This window comes from Phyllobates terribilis, unplaced genomic scaffold (genome assembly GCF_046119375.1).
Source record: "Phyllobates terribilis strain yellow unplaced genomic scaffold, ASM4611937v1 Scaffold_11__3_contigs__length_659146591, whole genome shotgun sequence".
Lineage (NCBI taxonomy): Eukaryota > Metazoa > Chordata > Amphibia > Anura > Dendrobatidae > Phyllobates > Phyllobates terribilis.
Window position 1 is genome coordinate 407,263,086 of NW_027362771.1, and position 17,791 is coordinate 407,280,876.

Consider the following 17,791-nt stretch of genomic DNA (forward strand, 5'->3'; position numbering starts at 1 on the left):
AGCAGTGGTGCAACCCGCAGACTCTGTTCCTGGATCCTGGGGTTCGGCCCACAAAGTCAGATGCTTTGCTGCCATGTGCCTGATCTTGCTGGTGGTGGGCTGGCTGCTAGGTTTTCCACCCCTGCTGATGCTGGCCTGGCAGGTGATGCAAATGGCCTTTTTGGGGTTATCGGCAGAGTCTTTAAAAAACAACCAGACTCTGGAAGACCTAACAGTTGTACTGGCAACTAGAGATGAGCGTTGTTCTACTCGAACTGTTCGCCAATCTCAAATTCGAGCTGTTTTGGGCGGTGTTCGAGCCGTTCGGCAAACACGAACGATTTGAGAAAAATTCGGCTGTTCGAGGTTATGTTCGATAACTGTTCGTGCACCAAAATCATAACTGGATTTTTTCTCAGTAATGATGAAAATTAATGTTAATACGCAGTTTGAGTGTACAGCGGGGTGGGGTGAGGGGCAGGGGATGGATCTCTGCAGGAATAATGAAGATCTCCATTTTTTTTTCTCTTTCCCGCATTTACAGTGGGGAGGTGCAATCTGTCAGCCTATCAGCAGCGCACACACGGAGCGAAGTGCTTTTTTCACACAAGCAAGGGCATGTGTCATTGGCAGTGTATGTCACATGTCCTTGCCCTATAAGACCAAGCCATTTTCCCCGTCGCCACCATTTTCTCACTGCTGCAGCTGCATGTTAGACGGCACCGCTGTTGCTGTGTGCGCTATACCTTGTTAATTTCAAGCCAATTTTCGCACAAATCTACAGATAGCTTGGGAGTAGGGAATAGTTGTGATTGCAGTCCTTTTAAGGACTAGGTTACAGCATTTCCTACGACTTTTATCAGGCAGGTCTGTGCTCTTAAATAGATAGATTGTGGGAGAAAAGACTAATTGTAATTGCAGTCCTTTTCAGGACTAGGTTACATCAGTTCCTATCAGTTTTTGCCAGGCAGGTCTGTGCCAGTGCTGTGCAAGTTTTTTTCACAGCATTTGGCTGAATCTAGCAAAGCTAATCCTTTTTTGCCTACTGCAGAGTGTGTTAGTCAGTGGAGTAGCCTATCTGTGTTGCAAGATATACCACCTGTGTATAGAATACCAATTTTTTTACTGCACCTAGTGAAGTAAAATCTTTTGGGCAAAGCATCATTCTATTAGTCCATCTATACTGACCTACATCAGGTTGCAAATTGAATATAATTTTTTTCTGCATCTAGCTCTGAAAAAATATTTGGGCTTCTAGCAGTGTGTGGGAATTGTTCTATTAGTCCATCTATACTGACCTCCATCAGGTTGCAAACTGAATATAATTTTTTGTCTGCATCTAGCTCTGAAAAAAATATTTGGCCTTCTAGCAGTGTGTGGGACTTTCTCTATTAGTCCATCTATACTGACCTCCATCAGGTTGCAAACTGAATATATTTTTTTTCTGCATCTACCTCTGAAAAAATATTGGGCTTCTAGCTGTGTGTGGGACTTGTTCTATTAATCCATCTATACAGACTTCCATCAGGTTGCAAACTGAATATAATTTTTTTCTGCATCTACCTCTGAAAAAATATTTGGGCTTCTAGCTGTGTGTGGGACTTGTTCTATTAGTCCATCTATACTGACCTCCATCAGGTTGCAAATTAAAAATAATTTTTATCTGCATATACCTCTGAAAAAATATTTGGGCTTCTAGCTGTGTGTGGGACTTGTTCTATTAGTCCATCTATACTGACCTCCATCAGGTTGCAAACTGAATATAATTTTTTTCTGCATCTACCTCTGAAAAAATATTTGGGCTTCTAGCTGTGTGTGGGACTTGTTCTATTAGTCCATCTATACTGACCTCCATCAGGGTGCAAACTGAATATAATTTTTTTCTGCATCTGGCTCTGAAAAAATATTTGAGCTTCTAGCTGTGTGTGGGACTTTCTCTATTAGTGCATCTATACTGACCTCCATCAGGTTGCAAATTAAAAATAATTTTTTGTCTGCATCTAGCTCTGAAAAAATATTTGGCCTTCTAGCAGTGTGTGGGACTTTCTCTATTAGTCCATCTATACTGACCTCCATCAGGTTGCAAATTAAAACTAATTTTTTTGTCTGCATCTAGCTCTGAAAAAATATTTGGCCTTCTAGCAGTGTGTGGGACTTTCTCTATTAGTCCATCTATACTGACCTCCATCAGGTTGCAAACTGAATATATTTTTTTTCTGCATCTACCTCTGAAAAAATATTGGGCTTCTAGCTGTGTGTGGGACTTGTTCTATTAATCCATCTATACAGACCTCCATCAGGTTGCAAACTGAATATAATTTTTTTCTGCATCTACCTCTGAAAAAATATTTGGGCTTCTAGCTGTGTGTGGGACTTGTTCTATTAGTCCATCTATACTGACCTCCATCAGGTTGCAAACTGAAAATAATTTTTTGTCTGCATCTACCTCTGAAAAAATATTTGGGCTTCTAGCTGTGTGTGGGACTTGTTCTATTAGTCCATCTATACTGACCTCCATCAGGTTGCAAATTAAAAATAATTTTTATCTGCATCTACCTCTGAAAAAATATTTGGGCTTCTAGCTGTGTGTGGGACTTGTTCTATTAGTCCATCTATACTGACCTCCATCAGGTTGCAAACTGAATATAATTTTTTTCTGCATCTACCTCTGAAAAAATATTTGGGCTTCTAGCTGTGTGTGGGACTTGTTCTATTAGTCCATCTATACTGACCTCCATCAGGGTGCAAACTGAATATAATTTTTTTCTGCATCTAGCTCTGAAAAAATATTTGAGCTTCTAGCTGTGTGTGGGACTTTCTCTATTAGTCCATCTATACTGACCTCCATCAGGTTGCAAATTAAAAATAATTTTTTGTCTGCATCTAGCTCTGAAAAAATATTTGGCCTTCTAGCAGTGTGTGGGACTTTCTCTATTAGTCCATCTATACTGACCTCCATCAGGTTGCAAATTAAAAATAATTTTTATCTGCATCTACCTCTGAAAAAATATTTGGGCTTCTAGCTGTGTGTGGGACTTGTTCTATTAGTCCATCTATACTGACCTCCATCAGGTTGCAAACTGAAAATAATTTTTTGTCTGCATCTAGCTCTGAAAAAATATTTGGCCTTCTAGCAGTGTGTGGGACTTTCTCTATTAGTCCATCTATACTGACCTCCATCAGGTTGCAAATTAAAAATAATTTTTATCTGCATCTACCTCTGAAAAAATATTTGGGCTTCTAGCTGTGTGTGGGACTTGTTCTATTAGTCCATCTATACTGACCTCCATCAGGTTGCAAACTGAATATAATTTTTTTCTGCATCTACCTCTGAAAAAATATTTGGCCTTCTAGCAGTGTGTGGGACTTTCTCTATTAGTCCATCTATACTGACCTCCATCAGGTTGCAAACTGAATATATTTTTTTTCTGCATCTACCTCTGAAAAAATCTTTGGTCTTCTAGCTGTGTGTGGGACTTTCTCTATTAGTCCATCTATACTGACCTCCATCAGGTTGCAAATTGAATATAATTTTTTTCTGCATCTAACCCAGCCAATAGTTTTGGCCTAATACCACAGTTTGGCCACTCAGCTCTGCTCGCTTCCCATCCATTGTTTTTTTGTGCAAACTCCAGAGTTGTGAATTAGTTAACCACCAAAATGAGTGGAAAAAGGCCTGCTGCTGGTGGAAAGGGGAATAGGCGTGTTGGGAAGCGGAAAAAAGGTTGTGTCCGTGGGGTAGGTGTTAAAGCAACAGTAACATCTGCAGAAGAAAGACCATCTTCCAGCCAAACTAAAATGTCTACTTCTTTTAGCGGACAATGTGATAAGATCCCTTTCTTACGGCCACGCCAATCACTACAAATTCCAGATGAGGCACAAAAACAGCAGGTGCTTCAACGGATATCAAGTGCTCCTTTAAGTGGGCTCTCCTCCACATCAACTTCAACATCACAAATACTCCAGTCCTCAAAGGTGTCACCCCAATCGCACTTGCTTCCTCACAGCTCCCAAATCTCCAGCTGCCCGTCTGAGTATGAGGTAGAACAGAAGGTTGAGTCTGCAGAGCTGTTTACTCATACTATAGCCTGGGAATCAGAGGTCGACTCCAGCGCTTCTGTGAATCCAGACGAGGAAATGATCTGCACTGATGCCCAGAATCTTTATGAATCGGATCCAGGACCAGACGCAGAAGGTTCTGACCATAATGTAGACCCTCATTCCCAAACTGTAACTCCTGTTGGTGGAGACAATGAGGAAGACGATGATGAGACTCAAATACCTGATTGGAGCGACAACTTTAGTTTTTTGTCAGGGCAGGAACAGGTTGGCTCTGAGGACGACGGGTGTGATAACGCACAGGGTGATGATGATGAGGTTGGAGATCCCACTTACTGTCAACCCACAGTCAGCCAAGAGATGAGGTCAGCAGAGGAGGTGGAGGAAGATGCTAGTGACGACGAGGTCAGGTTGCGCCTTCCTGGACAGAGACGTAGTACTGGAAGCACGTCAACAACTGCATCCTCAAACACAACTCTACCTCTCACCATAAGTCGTGGTGGCTCTTCAGGTCGCATGGGTGCTAAGCCTTGCATAGCCTGGGCATTTTTTCAGATCGATAAAGATGACCAAACTCGTGTTATCTGTAACATTTGTCAGCAAAAGCTAAGTAGAGGCCAAAAAATACATAGTTTGAGTACTTCATGCATGAACCGGCACATGGACATGAAGCATAAGTTGCAGTGGGAAGCTGAGTGTGCTACAATGCGGCCTAGCCGGCCGGGCCATCCACCGTCTGCCATATATTGTGCATCCGCGGCCTCTTCATCCTCTGTGACTGGGGGGACAGCAGTCACACCTGTTTTGGGGCGCAGACCTGCCACCTCTTTACCCGCAACAGCCAGCGTGATTGGCAGGTCATCATTTTCTTTGGAAGTGGCAACACCAGCTGGTGTTGAGCGCTGTCCGACATCGATAGCACCACCTTTGGATCAAGGCAACCTAACATGTCCGCCTGCATCTTCCTCACAGACCGGCAGTTTGCCGGGGACACCCTTATCAACCCCGTCTAAGCACAATAGCCAGCCCTCGGTCCCTCAGATGTGGACAAGTAAAAGACCATTTCCTCCTAGCCAAGAGAAAGCTAAGAGGTTGAATTTCACCATCTGCAAGCTCTTGGCTACAGAAATGCTGCCTTTCCGCCTGGTGGACACAGAGGATTTTCGAGACCTTATGTCCATCGCAGTGCCCCAGTACCAGATGCCCAGTCGGCACTACTTCTCAAAGAAAGGTGTGCCTGCGCTCCACCAGCATGTCGCACACAACATCACCGCTTCTTTGAGAAACTCTGTGTGTGACAGGGTGCATTTCACCACAGACACTTGGACGAGTAGGCATGAACAGGGGCGTTACATGTCGCTGACTGGGCACTGGGTAACTATGGTGACAGCAGGACAAGGGGCTGCTGTCCAATTCTTGCCGTCCCCACGAGTTGTGCGTCAATCCTCTTTATGTCAAAGTTCCTCCACTGCTTCTGCCTCCTCAACCTCCTCTCGGTCTTCCACCTGCACCCAAAGCCTGTCTGGTCATGCCACAAGCTTTCTAACTGCGCAGAAGGGATCCTGCACACCTCCTTACTATGCTGGCAGTAGGGCTCCACGTCATCAGGTGGTTTTTACTTTGAAATGTCTGGGAAATGTGAGTCACACAGCTGAGGAGTTGTGGTCAGCTCTGGAGAACCAATTTCATGAATGGTTGTCTCCACTGGACCTGAAACCAGGGAAGGCCGTGTGCGACAATGCTGCAAACCTGAGTGCGGCCCTTCGCCGGGGCAATGTCACACACGTGCCTTGTATGGCTCACGTGTTGAACCTGGTTGTCCAGCAATTTTTAGCCCACTATCCCAGACTAGATGGCCTTCTGCAGAGGGCACGGTCGCTGTGTGCTCACTTCCGCCGTTCGCATCCCGCAGCTCAGCGACTTACATCTCTACAGAAGTCGTTGGGCCTGCCACTTCACCGGCTAAAATGCGATGTGCCTGCCCGGTGGAATTCAACTCTGCACATGTTGCAGCGACTGTGGCAGCACCGACAAGCCCTGGTGCAATACGTTCTGACGTATAGCCTGGGCCAACGAGATCCGGAGGTGGGGCAAATCACGCTGGAGGAGTGGTCTCAGATCAGGGACCTATGCACCCTTCTGCACAGTTTTGAAATGGCGACGAAGATGTTTAGTGCTGACGATGCCATTATCAGCATGACTATTCCGGTGATTTACATGCTGGAGCACATGTTAAACAGAATTCGGAGTCAGGTGGTGGCACAAGAGGAGGTGGAGGAAGTAGAGGAGGAGGAGTTGTATGCGGAAGGGCTAACATCTGCAAGGTCCAGACGGTAGGCAGCACCAAGCCGGCAGGCATGTGAGGGTGGGGGAGATGGTTTTACCAGGGCGCATGGTAGCAGCCAAACTAGTGAGGAAGGTGCAGGAGCCCAGGAAGAAGTGGAGGACGAACTGATGGAAGACTCATCAGATGAGGGAGACCTTGATCACATTTCTGTTGTGCGAGGTTGGGGGGAGAGGACAGAGGAAGGAAGCATGATTGTTACCTCGCCACCAACACAACAGGGACTTGGTGCTCCTGGATGCGCAACACACATGAGTGCCTTCTTGCTGCACTACCTGCAACATGACCCTCGAATTGTGAGAATTAGAAATAATCCTGACTACTGGGTTGCCACACTGTTAGATCCCCGGTACAAAAGTAAATTTGCAGAAATTATTCCTGCCATAGAAAGGGATGCACGCATGCAGGAGTATCAGCAGAGACTGTTGCAGAATATTACATGTGCTTTTCCACAAAACACCAGTGGTGCACGTAGTGAATCTCACAGTTCCAACTTGCCAACCGTGGGACCGTCAAGTGTTCAGCACTCAAACCGTAACAGAACCACAGTATCTGCTGGTAACATCAATTTTGCGGAATCATTTCACCACTTTTTTAGCCCATCCTTTGCAAGGCCACAGGAGACAAGAAGTCTGACACATAGTCAACGCCTAGAGACGATGGTACAGGAGTATCTCCAAGTAAACATTGAAGCCATGACTGTGTCACTGGACCCTTGCTCTTTTTGGGCTTCCAATCTGGATAAATGGACGGAGCTAGCCACTTACGCCTTGGAGATCTTGTCATGCCCCGCAGCCAGCATTCTGTCTGAACTTGTGTTCAGCGCTGCTGGTGGTGTGCTGACAGATAAGCGCACGCGGCTCTCCACTGATAATGTAGACAGACTCACGTTCATAAAGATGAACAAATCATGGATCCGAAACGACTTTTCTACCCCTGTGTCATCCTGGGGAGAGTAAAAGCTTGATGATTGGTTAAAATCACCCTACCAACCATTTTAAGCTTTCAAATTACTAATCATGTTTATCTGTATCTTGACTGGAAAATAATTTGGGCTTTGTAGCAGTGTGCAGCACTGATCCTATTAGCCCATCTATACTAAGCTCCACCAGATTTAAAATTAATAATAATTTGTAGCTGCATCTAGCCCGGAAAATAATTTTGGGGCTCCGAGATGCGCAAGACACATAAGTAAGTGCCTTCTTGCTGCACTACCTGCAACATGACCCTCATATTGTCAGAATTCGAAGTAATCATGACTACTGGGTTGCCACACTCTTAGATCCCCCAAACTTTTCGATCAACCTTTTCATTTTAATAAAGACCAAAAAAATGGTCATTTTTGAAATTATAAGCATTAGCAGGTTGTTAGAAACTGAAATCAAACAGTTTTCAACTCAAAACTTTATTCTAGGTGATGTTACATTTTCACATAGGACCCCTTGTTTGAAAGTAGCTTCTGAACTCTCTCGTCCATTGAATTTGTCAGGTTTTGGATGGTTTCTGCTTCAATTGTTTTGCATGAGGACAGAATACCCTCCCAGAGCTGTTGCTTAGATGTGAACTGCCTCCCGCCATCATAGACACTCCTTTTGATGATGCTCCAGAGGTTCTGAATGGGGTAGAGGTCAGGGGAGCATGGGGGTCACACCATAAGTTTGTCCCCTTTTATGCCCATATCAGCCAGAGATGCAGATGTTTTATGTGCAGCATGAGATGGTGCATTATCATGCAAAAAAATGATCTTGCTGTGAAATACATGGTTCTTCTTCTTGAACCATGGCAGGAAGTGCTGTTTGAGAAAATCCACATACATTATGGAGTTCATCTTTAGCGCCTTCAGGGATCCTAAAGGGGCCGACAATCTCTCTCCCCATGATTCCAGTCCAAAACATTACTCCACCTCCTCCTTGTTGGCGCTGTAGCCATGTTTGCGTGGGGTGTCCATCAACCAGCCATCCTCCACTCCATCCATCTGGACCATCGAGCGCTGCACGGCACTCATCCGTGAACAAAACAGTTTTGAAATCAGTCTTCATGTAATGTTTGGCCCACTGGAGCCGTTTCTGCTTGTGTGAAGTGGATAGAGGAGGTTGACAGGATGGCATATGCACAGCTGCAAACCTCTGAAGGACCCTGCATCTTGTTGTTCGGGGGACGTTGGAGGCACCAGCAGCTTCAAAAACTTGTCTGCTGCTATGACAAGGCTTTTTTGCCGCTGCTCTTTTAACCTGACGTAATTGCCTGTAGGAAAGAGTCCTCAATTTGCCCTTATCAGCACGCACACGTGTGTACTGTGAATCAGCTACATACTTCTTGATTGCCAAGACACTTCATCCTGATCATCGCACAATGTTGATTGTAGTCATGCCTTGACCTAAACACTCCACAATTTGTTGCTTCTCAGCAGCCGACACATCCTTTTTCTTTCCCATTTTGGCAGAAAATGTAGGCTGCTTAATAATGTGAGACAGCCTTCTTAAGTAGTCTTGCCTTTCATTGGACACACCTGCCAAACTAATTAGCACAGGTGTCTGCAATTGCTTACAGTGATATAAAGAGCCCTGACACACATCACCATCAATGAGTTTAACTGACAAACAAACAAATTCTTCCCTTATCACTCCTAAAGACTTTTTGCAGAATAATTTGGAACACAGTGTACATGTGCTTTTCCACAAAACACCAGTGGTTCACGTAGTGAATCTTACAGTTCTAACTTGCCAACCGTGGTCTGTATGGAGTTTTTCAATAAAGGGCCCAAAATTAAGATAACATAGATGGGAGAGGTCTCTATGAATAGGAATTCCTAAGTATTTGATACCCTGTGAGGGCCAGGCAAAGGGAAAGTTGGACTGGATGGAATCCTATATGGATTTGGGGAGGGAGACATCGAGGGCCTCAGACTTCGCTGCATTGATTTTAAAATTTGACCATGTAACAAAGTGATCTATTTCAGCCATAACAGCATGGATGGATATATGTGATTGAGTGATATATAGTAGTACATCATCAGCAAATAGAGAGCACTTGTACTCGGTGCCTCCCACCTCAATCCACCTAATATTGGGGTTATGGCGAATTGATGAGAGCAGGTGCTCCGTCACTAGGATGTATAAGAGAGGGGACAGAGGACATCCCTGCCTTGTCCCATTGGTGATTGTGAAAGGTGATGAAAATGTTCTGATGCACCCCCTGGGCCTTGGGACACCCGGAGCCGGACCCTTTTTGGTGGATGCTGGTGGTTGTAGTCTTCGTGGCGGCGACCCGGTTCCGTGGCTCAGGGTGGTCAAACCAGTGGCGGAACTATTTATGTGGTTTTGATGTTTAAATGTCCGACTACGCCACCCGTGGATTGCGGTCAGAGTGAACCGCCGCTGCAGGGCAGACCGCTGAGGCTGGTGTTGTGGGTGCAGCAGAGCATAGCATAACTCCCCACGGGAGGAGTATAGCCTCAGGGCAGTGTATGCGGAGGATGGGGGTGATGGTGCAGGGCAGCAGCAGTAACGACACGGAGTCAGTGATGCAGTCCAGGGCCTTTACTCACAGTTCTTATTATCCAGACCACGTCTGCAGGTAACGGCTGCCCACGTCGTACTGTGCTCACCAGGTGAGGGACTCAGACAACTCCCAGATAACTTTGGAGCGCTCCACAGGACCCCCTTTGTGTGTCCTTTGTCTGGCCTTTCTTACCAACCCTTCTGTCCGGCTGCCTCGGGCCTCCTCTTGGTAAACTTGGCGCCAGTTTCCCTGACCTTATGTGCTGCCCTCCTAGCGGGTGTAGCGAGGGGCTGCGCCACATAAAATGTCACAGCCTCCGGTTTCTAGCTGAGGGTCGTTTCCTGCCTCCACTAGTTTCGGGGACCGGTCTCCCCCTTTGGCCTGACTCGCCCGTCCGCACCCCTGGGATCCCTTCGTTCCTCGTTCCTGGAGCCTTCTCCGCTCCTCTTCCTTCCTTCTCCCTCTTCCAGGCCTGGGCCTCTGTTACTAGGCCCGCCTCCGGAGCAGAGCTCATGCAGAGCCCCTGCTCCCTGCCACTTCTGCTCAGACTTCTCTGCACTGAACTAAGATGGTGCCCACCTTTTATACTCCCTTCTCAATGCACCCAGGAACTGCTTCCTCCCTGCTCCTGCACTACAGGGTTCCCCTTCCTCAGTGTTCCCTCCCCCCACTCCAGCCAGGGACAGGGACTGTCGTGCCCATCTCAGGGGCATATTGGTCGCCCTGCCCCACGGCAATGTGGTGTAATGCATGCAGGTGTCGGGTCCTGATCCACACTCCATCCTTACCTGAGAGTGAGATATCACACCTCTGGGTGAGGTGCAATTCCTCTGTAGCAACCGAGCCCTCAGGGTGCTACAGTTCCATTTATCTTCAGCCTAGGTGACGTATTGCGATACAGGGCCGTGATTTTGGCTATAAAAGGGTCCCCTAGACCCCTACCCCAAGCTTTTTAAGAGAATCATATATGGCGTGCCAGGAGACTCTATGGAATGCTTTCTCAGCATCCAACGAGAGTATCTAATTACAAATTTTTAACTGCATCTAGCCCAGGAAATACTTTGTGCCTAGTAGCAGTGTCTGCTAGTCAGTGGATTATCCCGGCTGTTAAGCAAGCTACACCACCTGTAGTTTGGACACTTAATTTTTTCAAAGGAATTGCTTCGGGACCACGGGATACTCAGTGAAGAGCATCAGGAGGCACCCCAAGGCATAGGGGCTGGGACTGGCAGTAGGATGCCTTGCGGTGGACAGCCGAGCTCGATCCTTATAAAAGCTTTTTAACTGCAGCAGCTTTAGTGGACGCTACTGGAGCTGGAATTACGTGGCTGCTGGCATGAGACTTGCCCTCCAATAGATCCTTGTTAATGGATTTAAAGTGTATTCATTTAAATTAGAGAGACAATTTAAATTAAAAAGCTTAGAGCTGCCTCCACCACAGGGGGGCTCGCTCGACCCACCAGTGGACAGGCACCAGTATTGGGAGAGGGGGGCTGGCCGTCAGGGTTCACCACGGCTCTGGCACAAACCAGGCGACACGGAGGTGGCACGGGCAGGAGCGGACTGAACGTGTCGGCTTCTCACTTTTTGGATTTTAGAAGGGCATGACATGCCTATATCTGTGTCTCCCCCTCCTTTTACTCCTCCACCTCTTTTCTTTTCTCATGACTATATGTACTTGTCACTTTTCCATGTGTTAGTTGTGTCTTCTGAGCAGTTTGTCAGCTTTTGGACACCTTTGAAGGTGTTTTCTATGTGTTTCTATGTGTTTTTGTTTGCCTGCCATTGGTTTTAACGGTGTTCGAAGGTGTTCGACGAACAGTTCGACGAACAGTTCGGCGAACACACGGGTGTTCAACGAACCGAACCGAACTCGAACACTACGGGGGTGGCTCAACACTACTGGCAACTTCCTTCGTGTTGGTGTTAAGGGGAATGGTTGCCTGCCTTTTGTCTGTGGCCACCACACTGCTTCTTCCTGCCTGTTTGGGTGCTCTGCCTCCCTCCCCCTGTGTGCTGCTGTCCTCGCTCTGCATGTCCTCCTGCCAGGTTGGGTCAGTTACTATATCATCCACCACCTCGTCTTCCACTTCCGCACCCTGGTCCTCCTCCTGACTTTCTGGCAATTGAGTCTCATCATCGTCCACCTTTTGTGACACTTTCCCACCATCGCCTTCGTGTGACCATGGCTGCTCAAATATTTGGGCATCGCTAGTTGCGATCTCCTCTTGCCCCGCTTCAAGTGGACCAGGCTAGAGGCTGGAATCTATAAATGGAAAAGTGAACAGCTCTTCGGAGTGTCCAAGTGTGGGATTAGTTGTCTCCGAGCACTCAGCATGGTGGGAGGAAGGAGGATCAGGGTGAGAAATATGCAGTCCAGACTCACGGAAGACAGGGTGGTGGTGGCAAAGTGACTGGAAGCGTTATCCGCTATCCAACCAACAACCTTTTGACACTGCTCTGGGTTCAATAGTGTTGTGCTGCGGTCCCCTAGGAATTGGGACAGGAAGGTCGGGCGAGAACATCTGGGTGTTTGTTGTGGCAAAATTTCCGCTAGCCCACGGCCTCGGCCTCTGCATGCACCATCGCCATCACATCCAGTTCCCCTTCCCTTGCCACCTGCTTTGCCCATATTAAATGGAGGACTATATCTTCCACGCTCACTACAAATGGCGAAGTTATATGTAGTCCGTGTGACGGAGAAACCACAGTTTTAAATACCTGGCCTGTAGGTAACTATTTTGAACAGTAAACCGGTGTCAAAAACTTTGCTGACACACTGAAAAAAAAATTGAATGGAGGCCAAAAATGTAAGTATTTTCAGCGCAATTATATGTGATCCATATGACGAACAAACCACAGTTTTAAATAGCTAGATTGTTAGCGCTCTATTATGGAAAGGACCTGGCTGTATTCTGCAGTACCAACAAGCAAATGGCGCAGAAAAATGGTGTTCTCTGGATTGCTTTTTAACCCCTTTCCAACCTTGTCAGTAATAGGACATAGCTGTGCCCTGGGACTTTTGAACCAGCTACGTATTATTACGCGCACTGCGATCACGCCCGCACACAAGCGGTGCGGGCGATCGCTGCCGGGGTTCAGCTGATTGTCACAGCAGACACCCGGTGCTATGTGCAGGGAGCTGTCCCGCACTGCTCCCTGCACATTAACCCACGCAATGCTGCGATCGAAGTCGGTGGCAAGGGGGTAGGAGATCGTTATACTCACCTCTCCTGCCGGCGTCCAGCGATGTCTGCGGCGGCTTCCGGATGTTGCCATGACGACCCGATGTCGTCATGACAACATCCTGGTCTCCAGGAGGCAGGACGTTACTTTGGACATGCGCAGTGCGCGACCAAAGTAATGTCTCCCCTATGTGCAGCGCTGACAGGCTGCATGACATAGGGAGCTGCTTCTCTCTATGCCATGCAGCCGATCAAGCTGCAAAAAGTGAAAGTCCCATAGTGAGACAATGTGTAAGAGTAAAAAAAGAAGTAGAAAAGTATAATATTTATTTATTATGAAAAAAAAAATAAACCAATAAAAGTACACATATTTGGTATTGCCGCGTCCGGAACGACCTAACCTATAAAACTGTCCCACTAGTTAACCCCTTTAGTGAACATGGCAAAAAAAAAAAAAAAAACAAAGCCAATAAAAAAATTCTATATCATCATAACGCCAAACAAAAAATGGAATAACACGCGATCAAAAAGACGAATATAAATAAAAATGGTACAGCTGAAAATGTCATCTTGTCCCGCAAAAAAACAATCTGCCATACAGCTCCATCATCAGAAAAATAAAAAAGTTATAGCTCTCAGAATACAGCGATACAAAAAAATTATTTTTTCTTGAAAATCGTTTTTATCGTGTAAAAGCGCCAAAACATAAAAAAACGATATAAATGCGGTACCGTTGTAAACGTACTGACCCGAAGAATAACGCTGCGTTATCAATTTTACCACACGCGGAACGGCATAAAAATAAATAAATTCTGAATTGTTGGTTTTTGTTTATTCTGCCTCCCAAAAATCAGAATAGAAAGCGATCAAAAAAAGTCACATACCCGAAAATGGTACCAATAAAAACATTAACTTGTCCCACAAAAAATAAACCATCACATGACTCTGTCGGCCAAAATATGAAAAAATTATAGCTCTCGAAATATGGTGATGCAAAAACTAGTCTTTGCAAAAAAAGCGTCTTTTAGTGTGTGACAGCTGTCAATCATAAAAACCCGATATGAATCTGGTATCGCAGTAATGGCACCGACCCGAAGAATAAGGTCGTCTAATCACTTATACCGCACGAGGAACGGTGTAAAAAAATAAACTCTAGGGTTAGGGTTGTGCTAGGGTTGGGGCTGGGCTAGGGTTGGGGTTAGGGTTGTATTAGAGTTGGGGTTGGGATTTTTTCAAAAGTAAAGAAAAAAAAATTATGACAATATGGTGACCAGTGTTGAGCGCGAGTGCTCGCTACTTGAGTTTGCATCGGGTGCTCGGGTATGCACTGAGCCTTGCGGGTGTTCGAGTGACATGCTTGAGTCTCTGCCCCATATGCTTCACAGCCAAAAACGTTGCTGGGATCGCCTGCCATGCACGAGCGATCCCCGCATGTTTTTTTTGGGTGTCTAACAACCGTGAAACATGCGGGGCAGGGACTCGAGCATGTCACTCGAGCACCCGCGATACTTGGTGCATACCCGAGTACCCGATGCAAACTCAAGTAGCGAGCACTTGCGCTCAAGACTAATGACAACTTATTCAATATGTGACCTAATGTTATCAAATTCTGTCGTACCTTTGGGTTAAAATGTACACTATACCCCTTGATAAAATCCTTGATGGGTCTAGTTTCCAAAATGGAGTCAATTGTGGGGGGTTTCCACTATTTCGGCACATCAGGGGCTCACGAAATGCCACATGGCATCCGCTCTTGAGTCAAGTCAATTTTGCGTTCAAATACTCACACAGTGCTCTTTCCCTTCTGAACCCTGACGTGCGCCCAAACAGTGTATTTTTCCCATATATGGGGTATTGGCGTACTCAGGAGAAATTGCACAACAGTTTTTAGGTTCTATTTTCTCCTATTACCCTTGTGAAACTAAAATATTTGGGCAAAAAGATCATTTTTGTGGAAAAAGTTAGATTTTTTTATTTTCACGGCTGTATGTTCTAAACTTCTGTGAAGCACCTGGGGATTAAGGGTGCTCACCACATATCTAGATAAGTTCCCTCAGGGGTCAAGTTTCCAAAATGGAGTCTCTTGTGGGAGTTTTCCACTGTTTAGGTACATCAGGGGCACATCCGCTAATTTTTCAAGCAAATTTTACATTCAAAAAGTCAAATGGCGCTCCTTCCCTTCCAAACACTGCCGTATGCCCAAGCAGTGGTTTTCCCCCACATTTGGGGTATTGTCTTACTCAGGAGAGATTGCTCAACAAGTTTCATGGTGCAATGTCTTCTGTTACCCTTATGAAAATGCAAAACTGGGGGCTGAAAAACATTTTTGTGGGAAAAATGTGAAAATTTTATTTTCACAGCACCATGTTATAAACTTCTGTGAAGCACCTGAGGGGTCAAAGTGCTTCACATACATCTAAATAAGTTCCCTGAGGGGTCTAGTTTCCAAAATGGTGTCACTTGTGGGGGGTTTCCATTGTTTAGGCACATGAGGGGCTCTCCAAACGATGCATGGCGTCCACTAATTATTCAAGCAAATTTTACATTCAAAAAGTCAAATGGTGCTCCTTCACTTCTGAACCCTGCTATGCACCCAAACAGTGTTTTTTCCCCACGTATGGGGTATGAGCATGCTCAGGGGAAATTGCTCAACAAATTTTGGGGTCCATTTTTTTCTGTTACCCCTGCAAAAATAAAAAAATTGGGGTCTAAAGTAACATTTTTGTGAAAAAAGTTAAATGTTCATTTTTTTCTTCCCCATTCCAAAAATTCCTGTGAAGCACATGCAGGGTTAATAAACTACTTGAATATGGTGCTCCTTCACTTCTGAACCCTGCTATGCACCCAAACAGTGTTTTTTCCCCACGTATGGGGTATGAGCATGCTCAGGGGAAATTGCTCAACAAATTTTGGGGTCCATTTTTTTCTGTTACCCCTGCAAAAATAAAAAAATTGGGGTCTAAAGTAACATTTTTGTGAAAAAAGTTAAATGTTCATTTTTTTCTTCCCCATTCCAAAAATTCCTGTGAAGCACATGCAGGGTTAATAAACTACTTGAATATGGTTTTGAGAACCTTGAGGGGTGCAGTTTTTAGAATGTTGTCACTTTTGCATATTTTCTGTCACAAAGGCCCCTCAAAGTCACTTCAAATGTGATGTGGTCCCTAAAAAATGGTTTTGTAAATTTTGTTGGAAAAATGAGAAATCGCTGATCAAATTTTAACCCTTATAGCGCACTAATAAAAAAAAATTTGGGTTCCAAAATTGTGCTGATGTAAAGTAGACATGTGGGAAAAGTTATTTATTAACTATTTTGTGTAACATATCTCTCTGACTTAATGGAATAAAAATTAAAAATTTTGAAAATTGTGAAATTTTCGGCAAATTTCCAATTTCTTCACAAATAAACGCAAGTGATATCAAATAAATTTTACCACTATCATGAAGTACAATATGTCACGAAAAAACAATCTCAGAATCAGTGGGATCCGTTTAAGCATTTCAGAGTAATTACCTCATAAAATGACAGTGGTCAGAATTGTAAAAATTGGCCTGGTCATTAACGTGCAAACCAACCTGGGGGTGAGGATTAAGATCCAAAAAAAATTATTCCTGAGACCTGGGCCTTTGTCTAGAAATGTCTAACAACAGCAGAATGCAGAACTGGAATGGAGCCTCTTGTGCTATATGCACTGCAGTCTGCTGTATACCCTGCCTGCCTGCCTATATACACTGCCTGCCTGATATCTCTGCAGATGGAGTAGTCCTCAGAAGGACTGTTTGTTGAGATGGATATGTGTAATGTACTTGTTTTCTCCCTACACTACCTAATACACAACCAAATCTCTCCCTAGCTCAGCAGCACCTCTCCCTACACTGCCTGATTGCGGAGCACACTGACGAGCACAGCGGCGTCAGGTCTGATATAGACCTGATGACGCTGTGCAGACAGCCAATCACAGTAATGCCACATGCAACATGGCAGTACAGTGAGTGGCAGGCAATCCCTGCATGTTCATTGGCGCTCTAATGGCCCTGCTGGTGCATTGTCGCTGTGGCAGTGGTTGGCGCACGGCTCCTCTCCCGTTCAGGCAGGAAATTTAGGACCCACTACGAGGTTAGCCATGACGTGGCAGTGGGCTTCATACAGTCTGATCAGAATGTTAAACTAAGAACCTCATGTTCAGTTTTATATATTTTTGCCGAGAGGCATTAGATCAACGTATGTTTTTGGAGGTGCTGTCCATTCTCTTTTTAGTTTACAGAATGAATAAAAACACGCAATTTAGTTATTGTTTTTATTTTTTGCACTATTCACAGCGCGGCACCTGCGATTCTCATTGAGGGGGACTAATGGTTAAAATGGAGGTCTTTGACACAATCAGTTATAGAACCCGGCTGGGGACAATAGCGCAGAGTGTCAGCTGTCATGTGCAGCTGTTATCTGCGGGAATTTCGGCCACCAGTCAGCGCTATAGATCTTTTCCCAATTGACATTTTAAAACGGCAATAAGGGAATAAGGCCCCTTAATGACCGCCGTTTTTTATGCCTATCGACGATCGTTAAGGGGTTAAAGGACATTATAAGAAAAAGCAATAACAGAAACCTATTGCCACCAATATATCAACATGAATGCTACTCGATTCTATGTTCATTCGATTCAATAAACAACAATGTTTTAATATATCAATATAATTAATATTTTAGGGAATAGATATCCAA